Below are 18,478 nucleotides of genomic sequence, written 5' to 3' on the forward strand. Positions count from 1 at the left end.
AAGCTGGTACACTTGTAACACTAGCCTATCTACTTTCATTAGTACACTTGAGAGTCTACTTCCATATAGTCTTTTATTGTCAAAAGAAGAAGAAAAAGAAAAAATGAAAGATCAGAAGTAGCTTAGCAATGGAAGCATAAACATGTGCTGAAATAAACTGCTGAATGCAACACCAAAGAGAAAGGAAAGAAGGAATATTGAAGAACACAATATAGATGAGATCTCAAGTGTATGCTCGAGAAATGGAATCCATATATATCCAACACAAGATAGTCGCATACAACAATGAGTCACTGGCTATGTGGACACCGACACTGGCTCCTCTCTCCAGCAGAAAATCCACATGCATGATGGTGTATGAGTGACTGAGGAGAAGCCTGAATAAATAGGACAAAAATATTTCCTCAATATGATCAGGTCAGCCAGCATTAGATGCTGGTTGGCCAGCAATAAATGTTAAATATGACCAAAATGAAGACCATTAAAAATGCCTAAAATAATCTCAATAATGCCTAGCCCTAAACATGCACAAACTCACGCAAGAGCTGACATATATGCTAACACCCTCTGTCAGATCATGGGCGATTTGATACAAACAATGGTACAATGATAATTTATCATAAACCATACAACATAGAACCACCAAGTAGAACCATGGATACCCAAGCAGTGGTGGGTGCACAAGTCACTACCACAGTGCCTTGGAGAAAACCTAATGTCGATGTCAATTGTACTAACACCTAAAAATAGAGAAGATCATAGCATATCTCTATGTTTGTCGCAATATCTCTCAGTAGCATACATGAATATCCTGTCAAAAATGCCTCTACAACATACATGACCATGGATTTCCCGACTTTAACCGACCGCCAAAGTGTCCCCTCATGTAAGCTCATGACTAGTAACAAATCCCGTTCATTGTCAAACAGCCCATCATGAACATGGATGTCAATATCAGTTCTAGGATTTGAATCTACCAGACTTTGATCAATACGTCGAGGAAGTCCCACTTTGGATCATGTGCATCTGTATAGACGTATAGATGAGATGCGGTTGCCCCATCTATCTACCCTCACAATCCCTCTCTGGTACTAGAGAGTCCTGAGGGATGCCATCATCACCACCACATGTAAGCAGTAGAGGAAGGGGCCATCAATGGAAGCATAAACATGTGCTGAAATAAACTGCTAAACGCAAGACCAAAGAGAAAGGAAAGAAGGAATATTAAAGAACACAATATAGATGAGAACTCAGGTGTATGCTCGAGAAATGGAATCCATATATATCCAATACGAGACATTCACATACAACACTGAGTCATTGGCTATGTGGACACTGACAACGGTTCCTCTCTCCAGCAGAAAATCCACATGTGTCATGGTGTATGAGTGACTGAGGAGAAGCCTGAATAAATAGGACAAAAATATGTCCTTAATATGATCAGGTCTGCCAGCGTTTAATGTTGGTTGGCCAACAATAAATGCTAAATATGACCAAAATAAAAGCCATTAAAAATGCCTAGAATAATTTAAATAATGCCCAGCCCTAAACATGCACAGACTCACACATGAGCTGACACATCTCCTAGCACCCTCATGTTGATCATACTAGCACCTAAAAATAGAGAAAATCATAGCATATCTCTGTGTTTGTCGCAATATTTCTCAGTAGCATACATGAACATCCTGTCAAAAATGCCTCTACAACATACGTGACCATGGATTCCCCGCCTTTGACCAGACCGCCAAAGTGTCCCCTCATGTGAGCTCATGACTAGTAACCAATCCTGTTCGCTATTAGACAATCCATTATGAACATGGATTTCAATATCGGTTCTAGGATTTGAATCAGCCAGACTTTGATCAATGCGTCAAGGAAGTCCCGCTTTGGATCCTGTGCATCTGTATAGATGTATAGATGAGATGCGGCTGCCTCATCTGTCCACCCTCTCATACTCTCTCTCTGGCACTGGAGAGTCATGAGGGATGCCATCATCACCACTACTTGTAAGCAGTAGAGAAAGGGACCATCAATCCCTTCCCGCGATCCGAAGAAGCTAATTCTTTGTGCGCCTTGACCCTCGCTTTGGTCGGAGGATCAGAATCTGAGCCTGAGGCATATGATGACTCGGGAGATGCTTCTGTGTCCCGTTCGTCTTCTTCTACTTCTACTTCGTAGAAGCTACTAACTCTTTACAATCCTTCCGTAAAGGACCTTTCTTCCCACAATGGTAACATTGGGTCTTCGACCTCTTCTTCTTTGAAACCCTCTTTGAAGCTACAAAAGCCTCACTTGAACCTCCATAAGATACTAAAAGCCTCCCCTGTAACCGCAAAGATGCCTCATACTCAAGTAGCATCGAGGTCATATGTGTAAAACTAACAAGAGTGGATGATGTCAGCGCCCTCAAAGCATTCGCCACTCCATCAAACACCAGAGGAAGTTTGAAGAGTATGTCGAAGTTGGTCTTGGATCTAGGTCACACGAAGTAGAAAAGACTAGACAATATCTTTGGCCTCGAACGTGGTTTGCTGGAGTTGCATGTAAAGAGTGGCTACCTTCATGGTGGAAGGTGCCGCATACATTAGCTGCTCCAACTTCGTCCATACTTCGAAAGATGTCCTATAGGAGATAACCACCAATAGGACTTCTTTAGAAATACATTGAAGCAAGGCCAAATAGGCATGTGCATCATCTGAATCCCATGTAAGCATCACTTCCTCATGGTTGTCGTAATCAAAATCATCCGGTGTCGGAGTAGGATGCTGGGGACGAGGAATAGCTCCACATATTACATACCATAACCACTTCTGCACAAATCAAGCTTTCATCACAGCACTCCATGTAAGATATTCAAGTTCATGTAACTTATCATCAGTGGATGTGCACAGAGGAGCCATCGATAGAGGATGAGAAGATAAGGAGAGAAAAGAAGGGATTTGGAGAAGGAACACAACCAAGCCACAAGCATTGATTGCAAAAAATAAGAGTTCACATGCAATATTCACCAAAATCTGACCAAAACAAGAAGAAATTTGCTGCAAAAAGTCAAAAAATCAGCCAAAATTTATCTAAAACAGCAAAACGCCCAATGATGCAATCCCCCAGCCAAAAGGAGATGCAGAAACATCAAAACGCAAGTTGAACACTGCCGCCGGAAGGAGAAAACTGTCACAAATGCAGGCTGGATCAAAAACGCAGGCAGCAAAGGGGCAGACGTAGGTTGTGCAGATGCTAACATCAGCAAACGCAGCATTAAATACAAGAAAACAGGTAGCCTTGGTCAGAACAGAATCGCTTGATCATCAATGGTCAAAACAGTCCTGAAATCAGTAAAGAAAACACAACAAGAGCACAGATCCTGAGCTTTGATACCATGGCAGAAGTGGATGCAGCAATGGTCAAAACAGTCCTGAAATCAGTAAAGAAAACACAACAAGAGCACAAATCCTAAGCTTTGATACCATGGCAGAAGTGGATGCAGCAATGGAAGCATAAGCATGTGCTAAAATAAACTACTGAACACAAGACAAAAGAGAAAGGAAAGAAGCAACATTGAAGAACACAATACAAACTCAAATGTATGCTCAGGAAATGGAATCCATATATATCTAACACAAGACAATCGCATACAACAATGAGTTAGTGGTTGTGTGGGCACCGGCACCGGCTCATCTCTCCAGCAAAAGATCCACATGTGTGATGGTGTATGAGTACCTGAGGAGGAGAAGCCTAAATAAATAGGACAAAAATATGTCCTCAATATGATCAGGTCGGCCAGCATTTAATGCTGGTCAGCCAGCAATAAATGCTAAATATAACCAAAATGAAGACCATAAAAAATGCCTAAAATAATATGACTTCATGATAAATTCTATGTTACTCAAAAATCAGGAGCTCCATATCATAACATTTACAATTTGCCTTAGATTCCACAAAAAATGCTACACATCCTATCTTTGATAAATCTAGAGCCGCCTCATCAATCTAGTAAATAGAATGTGCTTTGAGATTGGGGGTTCTAGGTTTGTAATCACTCATATTTTTTTATTTTTTGGAAAATTCTCTTTTGACAAGCAGCCCATCAAATTTCTTGACCTACTAAAATTTGAAACTATGTATAGCCATCCTGGCTAAGTAGGTGAGATCTCCTCAATCTTGGGGCAATCGATATCTTGATCCTCTTTCACTTCATCTCCTTGCATGTGTGCATCTGTTTAATTGTTAGCCACTGCTTCGCCTACCTCATCGTCATCTAGTTCTTCAAACTCTATTATCCAATCTGATTCTATCATATACAAGTTACAATTATACGAAGGCTTGAAGAGGAGAGAGGAGAAGATGGAGAGCTTCTCCACCACGGTCCCTCACCCTCACACGTTTACTCCCTCACTCTCACACTCCCTCTCTCAAGCACAAGCACATGCACAAGCAAGCAAGCAAGAAGAAGAAGAAGAAGAAGAGGAGCCACTTTTGCCACACACCAAGAATGAGTTTCTCTATTTACTTTTTGGCTTTTATACATGCCCTTATCCCTTTGGGCACCCAACCCTTTTTTATATGACCGGCCATCTTACCAAGGTCCTCTTTTCCCATTTCCTTCTATTTACATTATGCCTTTACTTATGCTTGTCTACTCTTTACAACTTGCACAAGAGGGAACCTAGCACTCTTTTACAAAAATTTGGGAGTGTCTTTATATTTTAAAATGCGCCTTTGCCTTTGCCTGGACTTTTAAGGTTCCCCTTGTGCTTTTGGCCTTTTCCTCTCTTATTCTTTTGTCAGGCCACCTTTTTCCGCTTTGCTCCGCATTTTTCAATTTTCTTTTACTTCCTTTTTCTCTGTCTTGCACTGGGGTTTGTAATGGCTAGGAGCACAAAGATCGAGATAGTTAGTAGCTGTTAGCACGGGGAGAGACAGAGTAGAAAGTGAGTACATTTTTGTTTGGGTACACTGACGAGTATACCACTTTAGGTTTATATATACATATATATACATATATATATATATATATATATATATATATATGTATATGTATATATACATATGTATACATATATATGTATATGTATACATACATATGTATACATATATATGTATATGTATATACATATGTATATACATATACATATATATGTATACATATGTATATATACATATACATACATACATATATATATATATATATATATATGTATACATATGTATATATATGTATATATATATATTTTATTTATATATATATATATATATATATATATTATATATATATATATATATATATATATATATATATATATATATATATGTATGTATGTATGTATGTATGTATGTATGTATGTATGTACAAGTGCTAAGGGTGTGTTCACCCCCGAGCACATTAAAATGCACGAGGGCCTTTATTTCCAACCACCTCTTACCTTAAGGCAATGTGCCTTAAGAGGAGAAAAGAATCAGCCAAGTCGAGGTATGTACAAAGCTGAAATACATATATCTATCCAACTCCCATCATCTGTCGGCAATGAGCAAACCGCTCTGCTCGAAGACCCTTCGTGAGAAGGTCTGCAAGACTATCATCTATATGCACTTTAACAAGCTCAATGCTCTTGCTGTCAAGTACATCTCTAATGAAGTGATACTTCACCTATATGTGCTTCATCTTTGCATGAAAGACGGGATTCTATGCTAGCATGATAGCACTCTGACTGTCACAATGAAGAACAGTAACTCTGTAATGCCAAGCCCTCCCACCAGACGTGAAAGCCATAAAGCCTCCTTGCATGTATTATATTTATAAGGTAAATTAAGGGAAACATGCAGGAGGCATGACCGTTCGGGGCCTTGGGCGCCCGAACGGGGTTTAGGGGAGCCTAGAATTAAAGAGAGTCCAAGAATAGTAGGACTCACCAAGATTTGACGGCTGGCAATCGGATCACGATGAGGGTGGCCAGCAATTAACTAGGCAAGGCTGGGAGGTGAAACGGATCTCGTGCCCTTTGAGTGTCGGACTGTTTTCCTCAAGAATTCTGCTTCATCTTCTTAGATGTCTTACATTGGTATCAGAGCCGCCATCGCATCTTGTTGGAGCTGTCGGGTCTTCATCTTGCTAGTCAGTCGTGAAGTTTTTTTTCGCGGTTACAAGCGCAAGGGCCAGACGATTTGACTGCCACGACACGTCATCTGTCAGTCGTTTAAGGTCGCCGCCCGTCTTCCGTCAATCGTTGAAGGTCACCACACGAAGTTGTAAGCTGTGATCGTGACACGTCACGAAAGTGTGACACGTAGCAGGGAGACGAAAGGCGTATGACGAAAAGCGTGAGGCGATTGTTGTAAGCAGCCGTGACGAAAAGCTTGAGGCGACTGGTGTAAGACGTGACGGAAAACATCAAATGGTACTTCAGGTGTTACACGTCATATGACTGTCTTTGAGGAGTAGTTTTACAGCAGGATCGTGTCCACCCGACTGAAGCCAGGAGTCAGATCACTACAGCTGACTGAAGTCAATCAGACCCGCTTTATACATAGAAGATATACCGGTCGTTCCCGTGATTCTTCCGTTTCTACCACAGAACTTCATTTCCAGCATGACTGGTTTACTGCTTTAGTTCGGGAAGGCAAAATTTGTTCCTTACTCTTCGGGTTTATTTACAAAACCAGCAACGGTTGCCTGCCATTATAATCAGGGAAGTACTTTACCTTGTATGCAAATTTTTTATCTTTGCTTTCCAATTCCAGTGTATTAATGGCAGAAAAAAAGAAAGAGGGAGTAATGGAAAGTTCTAGTTCTGGGGACCACCCTATGGTAGATCCCCATGAAATGGAGATGCAAGAAGAACAGTGGGAAGAATTCTTTGCTACACGAGAACAATTTGATGATCTTACTGCTCGTATGCAGGCTCAGGGGGTTCAAATGGAATTTTTAACTCAAACACTCACTGAAATAAAATCTCAATTAACTTTATTGTTAGAAAGGGATAAAAATAAGGTAGAAACCTCGGATATCCCATCTTCATCGAAAGATTTAGATGTGACTATGCGAGATCCTAAGGAACCCCACCACAAGTTGAGGGATAATCCAGTTCTAAAAGATATGAAACCCACTTAGTTTCACGGGGAGGAAAAAGATAGAAATAAAGATACAATCTTTAATTTTCTCCAAAAATGGGAAGATTTACACAAACTTAAAAATACTCCACCACATCTCCAAGCACTGGAGGCTAGTTTAACTTTGGGGCCCAAAGTGTATAAATGGCAGCAAACTTTAAAGGAGGCAAATAAAATATCTAAAACTTGGGCTCAATTTGAATCCGTCTTTTTGAAAGAATTCCTTCCTGAAAATGAAATGGAAAGAAATTGGGAAGATTGGGATTATGTCAGACAAAAGAGAAGACCCCTGCTGACATATTTGGAGGAATATCGTGAGATAATCCTCAAATTGGAAGGAATAGATGAATTTCAAAAGACAAGAGGATTCATTAGGGGACTAGATAAAGCCTGTAAAAAGAAAGTAAAAAGGAGTTCACCTAAGACGCTAGAAGAGGCAATTAAATTTGCATTAATCAATGAAAATAGTATACATCCAGGTACACTCACTAGTCTCACTGATATGGAGCCCAAGTCTAAGGAATTGGAAACCTCAAAATTTGTGGGCAAATTTAAAAGGAAAATGCCATTTTTTAAGGGTAAAAAACAACCTTTTGAAAAGAAACAATATGTAAGGCCAAAGTTAAGTCCAGACGACTTTGATAAGGCCAAAAAAGAAAAGCTGTGTTTCAATTGCCTATCCCCTAACCATGCTGCTTGGAATTGCCCTCAAAGGAAAAAGGGGAAAGGCAAAGGAAAGGATAAGGACAAGGGCAAGGGAAAAGAAAAACAAATCCATGTAGTGCAGACCTTAGAATTAAAGGGGCATGAAAGGTATAAATCTTTAGAGGTCTTGCACATGGATGTACAACACAAGTGTTGTATGTCAACTTCTATGTGGCAGCCTACCTTTGGTCCACATGATTTAGTTAGAGTACATGGATTGATAGCTGAAAAGAGGGTTAGAGTCATGATTGATGACTCTGCTACACATAATTTTATTAATTATGCACTTGTCAAAAAATTGCAACTTCCCCAACAAAAGAGTGGGCATCAATATGTTGTTCGTATGATGCAAGGACAAGATAATAAAATATGGGATACAATGGTATCCAATTTGGAAATTGAGATTCAAGGATATAAAGATAAACTTGATTTCCAAATTATGAACATGGAAAGAGCCGATATTGCTCTAGGGAGGGAGTGGCTATGGGGATTGGAACCATCCTTAAAACGTAGTTATCATCATAATACACTGGAATTTGAAAGGGATGGTAAGAATTTTGTCATTCAAGGTGAACATGAAATATCTGATAATCCTTTGCTGTGTTCCATTGAGGTTCAGAAGCTGATAAAGAAGGAAGTTTGTGAGGTATACATGTTATGGTCTCTTCCTATACAAAACACTTTTACTTTTTGTAATATAAAGCAACAATTTTCTTATGTTTGTGAGTTGAATGTAAATAATGAATTAAGTAGTCTGTTAGATGAATTTAAAGATGTGTTTCTTTCTGATTTACCAAGCGGCCTTCCACCAAATAGGGGTGATATAAATCACCCAATTGATACAAATAAGGATACTCACCCTATTTCTAAACCACCTTATAAGTTAAGTGAAACGCAGCACCAAGAAGTTGAAAGACAAATTAAGGATTACCTCGATAAAGGATTTATACAACCCAGTAATTCACCTTGGGCTTCGCCAATTTTATTAGTAAAGAAAAAAGATGGTTCTATGCGACTTTGTGTTGATTATAGAGCACTTAATAAAATAACGGTGAAGAATAAATTTCCTATGCCCAGAATGGAAGATCTTTTTGATCAATTACAAGGGGCAAAATTCTTCACCAAGATAGATTTAAGATCAAGCTATCACCAAGTAAGAATTAAGGCACAGGATGTTTCTAAGACAGCATTTCGTACTAGATACGGGCATTACGATTTTTTGGTGATGCCTTTTGGCCTCACTAATGCACCAGCTACCTTTATGAAGCTGATGAATAGTGTCTTACGGCCCTATCTAGGACATTTTGTAGTAGTCTTCTTAGATGATATCTTGATCTTTAGTAAATCAAGAGAAGAACATTTGGAACATTTACAATTAGTATTCCAACTGTTAAGAACACATTCTCTTTATGCGAAGAAAACTAAATGTGAATTCTTTGCACAAGAGGTCAAATATTTGGGGCATATTATCTCGAAAGAAGGAATCAAAATGGATCCAGAAAAAGTTAGGGCAATTATTGAATGGCCATCTCCAAGGAACCTGGAAGAGCTGTAAATCTTCCTAGGCTTATTCGGATTTTATCGTAGATTCATTTGAGATTATGCCAAAATAGTTGTTCCAATGAGACAGACCAACTTAAAGGGAAAGGAAAGAGCTTTAATTGGGAAACAGACCAAAAGAAAAGTTTTCAAAAAATTAAAGTAGCTATTGCTATAGCTCCAGTATTATTAATAGTGGATCCCAATAAACCATTTGTGGTTGAAGCTGATGCCAGTGATAAGGCGATAGGTGCGGTCTTATTACAAGAAGGTCGACCAGTTGCTTTTGAAAGCAAGAAATTAGACCGTGCAAAACAGAATTATTCTGTTTATGAGAGGGAGTTGTATGCAATAGTACATGCAATGAAGAAATGGAGGCACTATCTGTACGGTGCCAAACTTTTGATTTTATCGGATCATGAAAGCATTAAGTGGCTTAATGATCAACCGGATTTACACGGGCGTAAAGCCAGATGGGCCGAACTTCTCCAAGAGTTCAACTATGAGAGAAGATATAGAAAAGGAAAGTATAATATAGTAGCTGATGCACTTAGCAGAATGCCCATCATAAATGAATTGAGTTTTACTCAGTTCACTTCCAACTTGCTTGAATCTTTAAAAGGGAAATGCCAGGTTGATCCGGCATATTCCAACATATGGGAAGCAATAAAAAATGGGGATCCAAATGAAAGTGCTTCTACTGAGGAAGGAATATCTGAGGATGTTCAACAAGGAAATGGAGCATTAGGGGTTGCTCAAACCGGATTCAAGTGGAAGAATTTTACCATTGATAATGGTTATTTACTCTACAAGGGTAGGGTATGTGTCTCGAAAGATACAGAAATAAGGCGCCAGATAGCAGAAATTTCAGATCTATATGTAAATTTTCAGAAGCACCAAACCATGTGCTACTGTTGTACATGTACCCACGGGCATAAAATTTGACACGCACGGTCAAAAGCCCCAAAAAAATTTGTGCTTAAAGCATTAACCATACATCTAAACTGTCTTTGGCATGCATAGAATAGGCCAATTTTGCCAAAATAGAGCAATTTCAGCAAAACCCCCAAATTTTACTGACCAAACTGTCCCAATTGCATTAATACATGTTCCCGAAAGCATAAAACGGGCAAAATTAGCAAACTTTCACAAAATTTTGCAAAAGCCCCAAATTTCTCGGGTCCAGTGCACCAATGTCAGCCAATCTAACTCAGCTGAACAGATTTTCACCAATACAATAAAAACCCCAAATTTTATGGGTCCAATGTTGAGAAATTTCACTCAGATGAGAAAAATTTCAATAATTTTGGTGAAATCCCCAATTGAAATGCACACAATGTCTACAATTTCTGACATAGATGCCTCAATTTTGCATGAGCAATGCTCAGTCTAGAGAAGCCCTAAATTTCTGGGCTTAGATTGCATGAAAATTTGAATTTGTACCTCCACACGTGAACCCTTAGTAGGGGAAGAGGAATTTCAAAAAAGATTTTGAAAAAAAAAGAAATAGATGACGATTGACGGACTTACGGGTCCGTTGAGGGACGCGTCAGTCTACTGCCCACCAAGAGTTCGCCTATCAACTGGTCTGCTGCCCGTGGTCTACTGCCCGCCGAGAGCTCGCCTGTCAGCTGCCTTGTCATGCCTGCAACAACCGTCGCCCACGAACTCACGACCAACTCACCTTCTACAGCCCGGCACACTTTTGACGTCTTGAGAAGCATGCACTCCTTGCCCGCTCTGATACCAATTTGTAGTGGTTGGGAGCACGAAGATCGAGACAGTTAGTAGCTGTTAGCACGGGGAGAGACAAAGAGTAGAGAGTGAGCACATTTTTGTTTGGGTACAATGACAAGTGTACCACTTTAGGTTTTTAGATAGATAGATAGATAGATAGATAGATATGTATGTATGTATGTATGTATGTATGTACAAGTGCTAAGGGTGTGTTCACACCCGAGCACATTAAAAGGCACATTCAAATTGTTAACAAACATGCTATAAATTCTTCACAACAAGCACATACTGCATCATGTAAGCACACATTGGGTAATTGGTGTCATCGAGCTTGTCGTCGGCACCAAGCATACCCAGCAAATCACTATTATTGTTGGCCGTGAGTAACAGCAATAAAATAATATTTCCAAGTGAAGAGAAAAATAAATGCCCAAATATTAATTAACTAATGATAGACCACCTAAGAATTTTCTCTTGCTATTTTCCTACTTGGGAGAGAGAAATATATATGCTAATAATAATCATTTTTAGAAATAAAAATCAAACATTAGTGGCTGAGATGCTTCGATAATATGGGCAACAACAAAATTTTAAGAGAATTTGCCCACTAATGCACCTATTATAGATCCCCCTCGGTCCCGGCTTCATGCATCGTGACGCAGACCATCTCAGCATGGCCCCCCAACTCAACACAGCATCATAACTCAACACGGCACAACATGTCATGGCTTCCCCTTCAAGCTAGGAACCCACCTCAACACAGTCACGCAACATGGAAGTCAACACAACACAGTATCGCATCATGGCATAGCACCAACACGTCACAATAATCCACCTTGACACCTCCCCCCAACAGGTAGGGAGTTCAACATTCACCGAAACTTTTCTGGTGCTCGCATAGCGTCGAACCTCCAAAACCCATCATGGTAGCACAACATCCCACTCACCTCTCGCCCCACAAAACTCAAGCCCGCCCCCCTCACTAGTCACTGAATGCACTCACCATCCCTACTCTAATATTCTGTGTGGAGGCCCCAAGCCACCTAACCATGCCCAGGCATAATGCACGACGGCCCCATGCCGTGACGCACCCTAGGGAGCCAGGCCTCGAGAGGAAGATACCCCCCAATATAACCACTCCCCCTACAAAAAACTTGAAGCCCACTTTGAGTTGTGTAGTTACTAAGATTTTGTATATACAAGAATAAACCCAATACTCATGAGTAGATTCAAAAGAGTGAATATAACTATACGAATACCCCTACTTAGTTATGCTCTCAAAGTGTATTTACAAGCCGTGTCATGGTGTCGTCACCATGGTAGATGTGCCAATGCTAAAGTGCGGTGTCAACATCGTGACCTATCTCACCTGTTGAGCTCTTGATAGCTAGATCGTCCTTTGATGTGCTGCTAGAGTAAGTCATGGCTGTGCGTCGAATGGCCACGTATCGCTTTGCTCTCCTTGCCCTATTCATGGCGCACGCATCAAGGTGTCCCCTGCATCGTGTCTTACTTTGGAATGCGCACATTGACTTGCATCGGAGGGTTGGACTTTGCAACTCCTTCTATGGTGGACCGTCTCTTCGTGAAGGACGCATGTCGCCTGGCGTGAAAATCGCGATCCCATCTAGCCGCACCGTCCTTGGGTCTACGTCTTCTACTTTAAGTGCCCTTTCTGGCACAAATCTTCGAAAAAGTACCTATGAGGCATGCACTGACTCCTTTCAAAGCCACATGCTGACACTCTCTCCTTGCGAGGTCCATTGTCCCCGCATGTGTTATCCTTCTCCTTTTTGCACCACTCCATACGAAAGGGGTGTGGAGAAGAGAAGAGTTATGCTTGGTAGAACAAACTCGATAGCACCTGCCTACTGAAATCAAATGTATTGGCCCTCTCTCGCCGAATCTATCTCGGTGATGCACAAATAGATACAAAGGCCATTGCTATTAAGTTGCCACATTGCACTGGTTTGCACTAGAAGGCCTTGCTTGGCCAAATTGAGCTAGATCACCCATGTGTAAGTTAGAGCAACTTGGCCAGAACCATCAAACCGTCTAGCCTACAGCGCGAGGGCCATCTCCCTCGCTATGTCCACCTCAACATAGCCTTGTATGGCCTGATATTGCAAGTGGATCCAAAATAGCTTATACAAGTCAATACACAAGGTGGCCACATAGTGCCTTGTCCTCACAACCAAATCCATTTCTTTGGTTGTTAACAACGGCTGCCTAAGCTTTGTGGCCCGAGTTGAGACCACACCTTCAAACCTGGCCTCAACAACTAAGCTAGGCTCCTCGTCAAGCCGGATCTATCTTTTGTCATATGGAGGGTGAAGCCTCTGCACAACTTGCTCAGTTTCGCCATGAAGCCATCCAACCACAATAATGTCACCTAACAAGTTGCAACCCTTTGGTCCTGAGACCGGAATGGGCTTAAGCGCACATGTAGACTTTGTCACAACTCTATAGAAACAGAATATGTATCCTTTTTTATCAATTTGTCTATATAATGATTTATTAAATTTGTTTCCTTTGCACTAATTAGATATAAAGAAAAGTGCATTGGAGCTGGCCACTGATGAGTGGTCACAAATTATGGTGGACCCACACGGTGGGTTAGAGAAAAGATAGTTCACACTTCCATCTATATGGCCCGATTGGGCGCCTGTGACCAGAACTCACGCATATCAGGTTTAGACTCGCACACAGAAAGGATTGATACCTTGAAGTGTGGGCTAGATCCGCCAGAACAGACAATTACAATCAACAAGATGGCATGATCATGAAAAGCTTGTACAATGTGCATGTGTGGTCTGAAAGCTAGAAATGCACATTTCTTTGCATAGGAAAGTCACATGAAGATTCTGATACCGTTTTTGCAATGTACACGGAAAAAGCTTTCATATGACACCCATATTGGGCGTCCCTAAATTTTAGGAGCCTCGAATTAGCCTAAAAATGCTAGTCCTAAAAAATAGGAATGTCATTCTAAAAATAGTAAATTCTGTACTCTGACTGTGCTTACTAAATTTGGTTGTTTCTATTCTTGACAGTATTCAGCCCAAAAAGGAAGGCCATAGAGAAGAGATAAGTGTCAAGACACTTGTCACACAAGTTTCTAAGAGTCCCACCACTTGTCACATCTCATGACATGTGGCTGGACACTTGTCTTGTGCTACTCCACTTTTCCCTTTTGTACTAGCTCTTCCCTCTCCTATAAATAAGAGCTCGTTTTTCTTCATTCAGCATCATTTTTCTTTGCTGTAAACTCATGTACAGCACCCACAGATAGCCAGAAACTGGCCCCATCCATCCCCATCATCATCCCCCACTTCTCCATTATCAAATTCCTCCATATTTCCTCTTCTATCACTGCTGTTTTACAGGACAGCAAGCCTGTAAATTCATTACAGCACCTCCTTCTCGAGCTCTTTCTTCCATTTTAGCAACAAGAAGCAAGCCCTATCCATGTACTGCTGATCAACGATGGAGAAAGGCTGATTTCCCCTCTTTCTTCTCTCGTACTGTAAAGAAATCAGTTCTTATCATTGCATAATAGATAATGCATGTGTCTTTGTATATCTTTGCATGATCTTGTGAGGGTGAGAATTACTTCTCCTCACTCTCAGGTTGATTGTAACTGAGCTCTTCCCTAAGGGACTTGGGGGGGGGGGGGGGGGCCATCTTCAACCCTCAATCTTGTCTCCATTACTTTTACATTTTCATGGCTGTAATTTTGTGAGTAATTTTCATTTTCAGCTTTAAGTGTTCATTCTCTTTTATATTAAATCTCGAAAACAAGCGAATATCATAATTGTTAAGCATACTACGTTGTTCGGAGCTATTACAGATTTCAATGATGATGAAGATTCTCTGAAAGACACCCTCATCCGAAGCACAAGACTGCCACCATCCTGCACCTCTGCAACTTGAGTCCCATTCCAGAAAATCCATTCGTCATTGTCTATCCACACTAGGGGCACCCCAGTACCCCCGTCTTCTTCGCTATATGAGGGCTCACCTCCCTCGCAACCAACCACTATAGCATGTTGGGGGTAAAGGTGCCTCCACCTAGCCGCTCGTATATTACTACACTGACACTACCCACGCCTGCACACTGCAGGCGACGGATGCCCGTCACCATCACTTTATTCTTTTTTTTTTAGTGACAGATGAATAAAGGAAAGGCCGCTCACACATTGTGACTATTGGAGTTCCCACATTGTGAGTCTCTCTCTCTCTCACTCTTGCTCTCCCGCCATAGCTCTCTTGTGCAAGCTTCGATCCTTCTCACCTTTCAACTAGTATCAAAGTATGGTTGCTTGAGCATTCGAGCTTGGTCCATGACTCCTTCAACATTTATTTGAATCCCTACACCATTAGTTCTCACTCTTGGCAGCCATATCCGACTCCTTCGAGCTCCGATCACTCCTCCACTCCCCGAGCACCTACTCGGCCCATTTGGGCATCCTCAGGGCATTCCTTTAGAGCTATTGAAGCATTCTTTTAAGTGTGTATTTCAGTTTGCAAGGTATAGCAGGAAGGGGCAGCCATAACTCCAGCGTTGGAGCTCCCCCATTTCATATCTTGGCTCCTGCCTAATTAGGCTTGACAAGGCTTTGTGTAGGCATTCTTTAGGCCCTACTTAAGTCCCCCCTTCCACCTCATTAATGCCACGTGGACCAGCAACATCAGCCCGGTTTGGGCTAGCTTGAAGACCTGCAAAAATTCGTTTTTTTACTTCAGTCTTCCCTTGGCACTCATTGGCAGCTTAAAAACACTTCATTTGGCACTTGGGAACACCCCCTTGATCCTCGGCATTGGTGGTTATCATTGGCATTGATTTGTAGACTGATTTACCTCAGTCCAAGACTATTTTCCACAGTCCACAAGCAGCCACAAACAATGTTACATCAGCATTTATGTTTATGCTTGGTTGGCATTGACATTTGATGCCCAATTGGTCCCAAATGGTCCCCGAATGTTAGGGGAATGTATGCCTATTGATTGGCCATCATTTAGAGCTGATTTAGTGGCCTAAAATACTTAGTTTTACATAGTAAATCATTACTGTATACTCCAGGGCTGAAGCTTATTTAGTCACTTTATGCTTTGCCTATTGGTCACAAGTGCTTCTCGGGTGTTTCATATGACTATTGGAATGTAAATGAAGGTTGGCAAATGCTTTGGATGGTTTCGAAATATATTTTGGGCCTTGTTTGAGCTCTGTATTGGTTGGCATTTACTTGACCTTGGTCTACACTGGCATGCTTTGTGATAGAGGTTATATCTATGGTCTATGTATAACCCGTTGGTACATGCTTGATGCTTATGTTACCTACACATACTAGTTACATTGTTTGGACTTGAATGCTACTGGAGCTTTGTTTGGGCTCGGCTTTGGATATTCTAGAGCTTATTTTGGTCTTGCTTTGGCTTGTCAGAGATTGATTGGAATTGTGTTCATGACATTGGATACTATCATTAGATACTTGACCGCTCATATGCTCCGGATGTCCTACTGATGTATGATCTTGGATACTCCGTCACTGGTGCTCTTACATGCTTTGTTTGAGCTTATTTGCTTGACACTTACAGCTTTTGTACCAGTATGAGCATCTTTGTACGCTTACCAAACATTGAGCAGTGTGGGTTATGCATATTGAGCTTTTGGATCTTTGAGACTGAGATCTCCTAGTGAATGATGTATGGTTGATACGCCTTGGTCCGTGTAGATGTACTTGGGCTGATTCGACTTTATATTCACTGAGCAGACACCGACTTGTGTCAAGTCTTGGTAGTGGTATGTACATTTTGCCCTTTTGATTGGGGGGTGTACCGACTTTACTAACGGACTTTGTCTGACATGCTTGGGTGTTGACTCATGTCAATTTGACTGTTACATGCTTGTTTATGCCCACTTGATGCTGGTTTTGCATTGACAATCAGTGATTGACTTTGAATATTGGGTTTTGCCTACTGTCAGCTCTCATTGTACACTGCTGTCATAAATTACAGCAAGCATATATCTCCAAACTGTCATGTATTTTTCATGCTGAATCATCCTGGTTTGATGTACTTTTGATGGTACTTGGTGGGCAGCATCATTAAATACTCGTTTCTCACCATTTTGCCTTGGTTTTGGTTGTTTTTTTTGTCATTTTTTGTAATTTACAATAAGCAATTTTGAACTATCTGCACTGTTTCAGCTTGCAGTATGGCATCGTCTTCCACTGACAATCCTATCTTCAACATCATTAAGCTAGATGGTACGAATTATGCCTATTGGAAGAGCCAAGCTTGGCAGGTATTGGTGCAGAAATCGCAGATAAAGCCACTAAGGTTGAGTGGAGAGCAACCTAAAACTATGACTAATGACCATAGTTGTCGGGTACGAAAAGTACGATATGGTACGGTACGATAAAATACGGTATTAAATGGTACCTTAAGATTTTATAAGGTACAGTACGATATTAGTACGAAAAAAAATTAACTTCATTATTTTAAACTATAGATGATAGAACAGATGTTTAAAGTCTAAATAGCAATGCTATTGGAGTATATAAGATGAATACTTAAGGCTAACACGCCAAAACCTCTATGGCATATGCCGCATGCGCAACATGAGCTAGAACTTACAAGTACATACATAGGAGTGGATACATCATACATGAATGATCATACAAATAAGAGGCATGTATGCTTGAGAGAGAGAAGGTTGAGAGAGAGAGAGAGAGAAAGAGAGAGAGAGAGATGAAATCACGTTTACGAAAAAAAAAAAAAGAGATGAAATCACATGAGATGCTTTATTAATGTCTACAAGAGGCCAAAATGACCTGTGAGACCAACAGTTACCAAACAAACCACCAAAGGTTTTGCTAAAAGATTTATGAATTTTGTTATGGTTTTGTTTGGCATTGCTAAGGCTAAAGTAGCTACCGATGGTACATTCACTAATTCGTGTACTCTCAGAAGGTACATTAGGCCAAGCTATCCTCTGGGCTAGTTTTATTAGCAATGTGTACTAATGCTGAGGGTTGGGTGGTGCAAAATGAGCTGTGAACAAAGGTAAAATCAATAGGATTAAGCTACTTGATGATTCTCAAATGGTGTTGAGTTTATTTATTAATGACACTAACATATTGTGAAAAATAATGGGCCATCAATTAGAAACGTTTGGAACTGCTTGACTACCTTATGTATGGCCTTTGGCTCTAGGATAAATCATAACAAAACATGTATGAGGAGTGACGAGTCTAATCAAGCTTCCACCCCCTTTCTTGGTTGATCGATCAAGGCTACAAAATCACCACCACCACAACAACAGTCAACAACCCAAACCACCACCACCACCAACAACAACCACGCAAAAAAAAAAGCTTGTTTTTTTGTA

At 40.7% G+C, this 18,478-nt stretch overlaps 1 protein-coding gene across 4 annotated transcripts in view; it reads right to left on the minus strand.

The window, feature by feature from the left end:
• Positions 1–18,478, minus strand: part of LOC148012074 (ribose-phosphate pyrophosphokinase 1) — a 113,903-nt gene that overhangs the window by 52,625 nt on the left and 42,800 nt on the right. The gene's annotated exons all lie outside the window — the stretch shown is intronic.

Source organism: Lygodium microphyllum, chromosome 27, assembly GCF_053477565.2.
Source record: "Lygodium microphyllum isolate KBCC chromosome 27, Lygodium_microphyllum_v1.1.10, whole genome shotgun sequence".
NCBI lineage: Eukaryota > Viridiplantae > Streptophyta > Polypodiopsida > Schizaeales > Lygodiaceae > Lygodium > Lygodium microphyllum.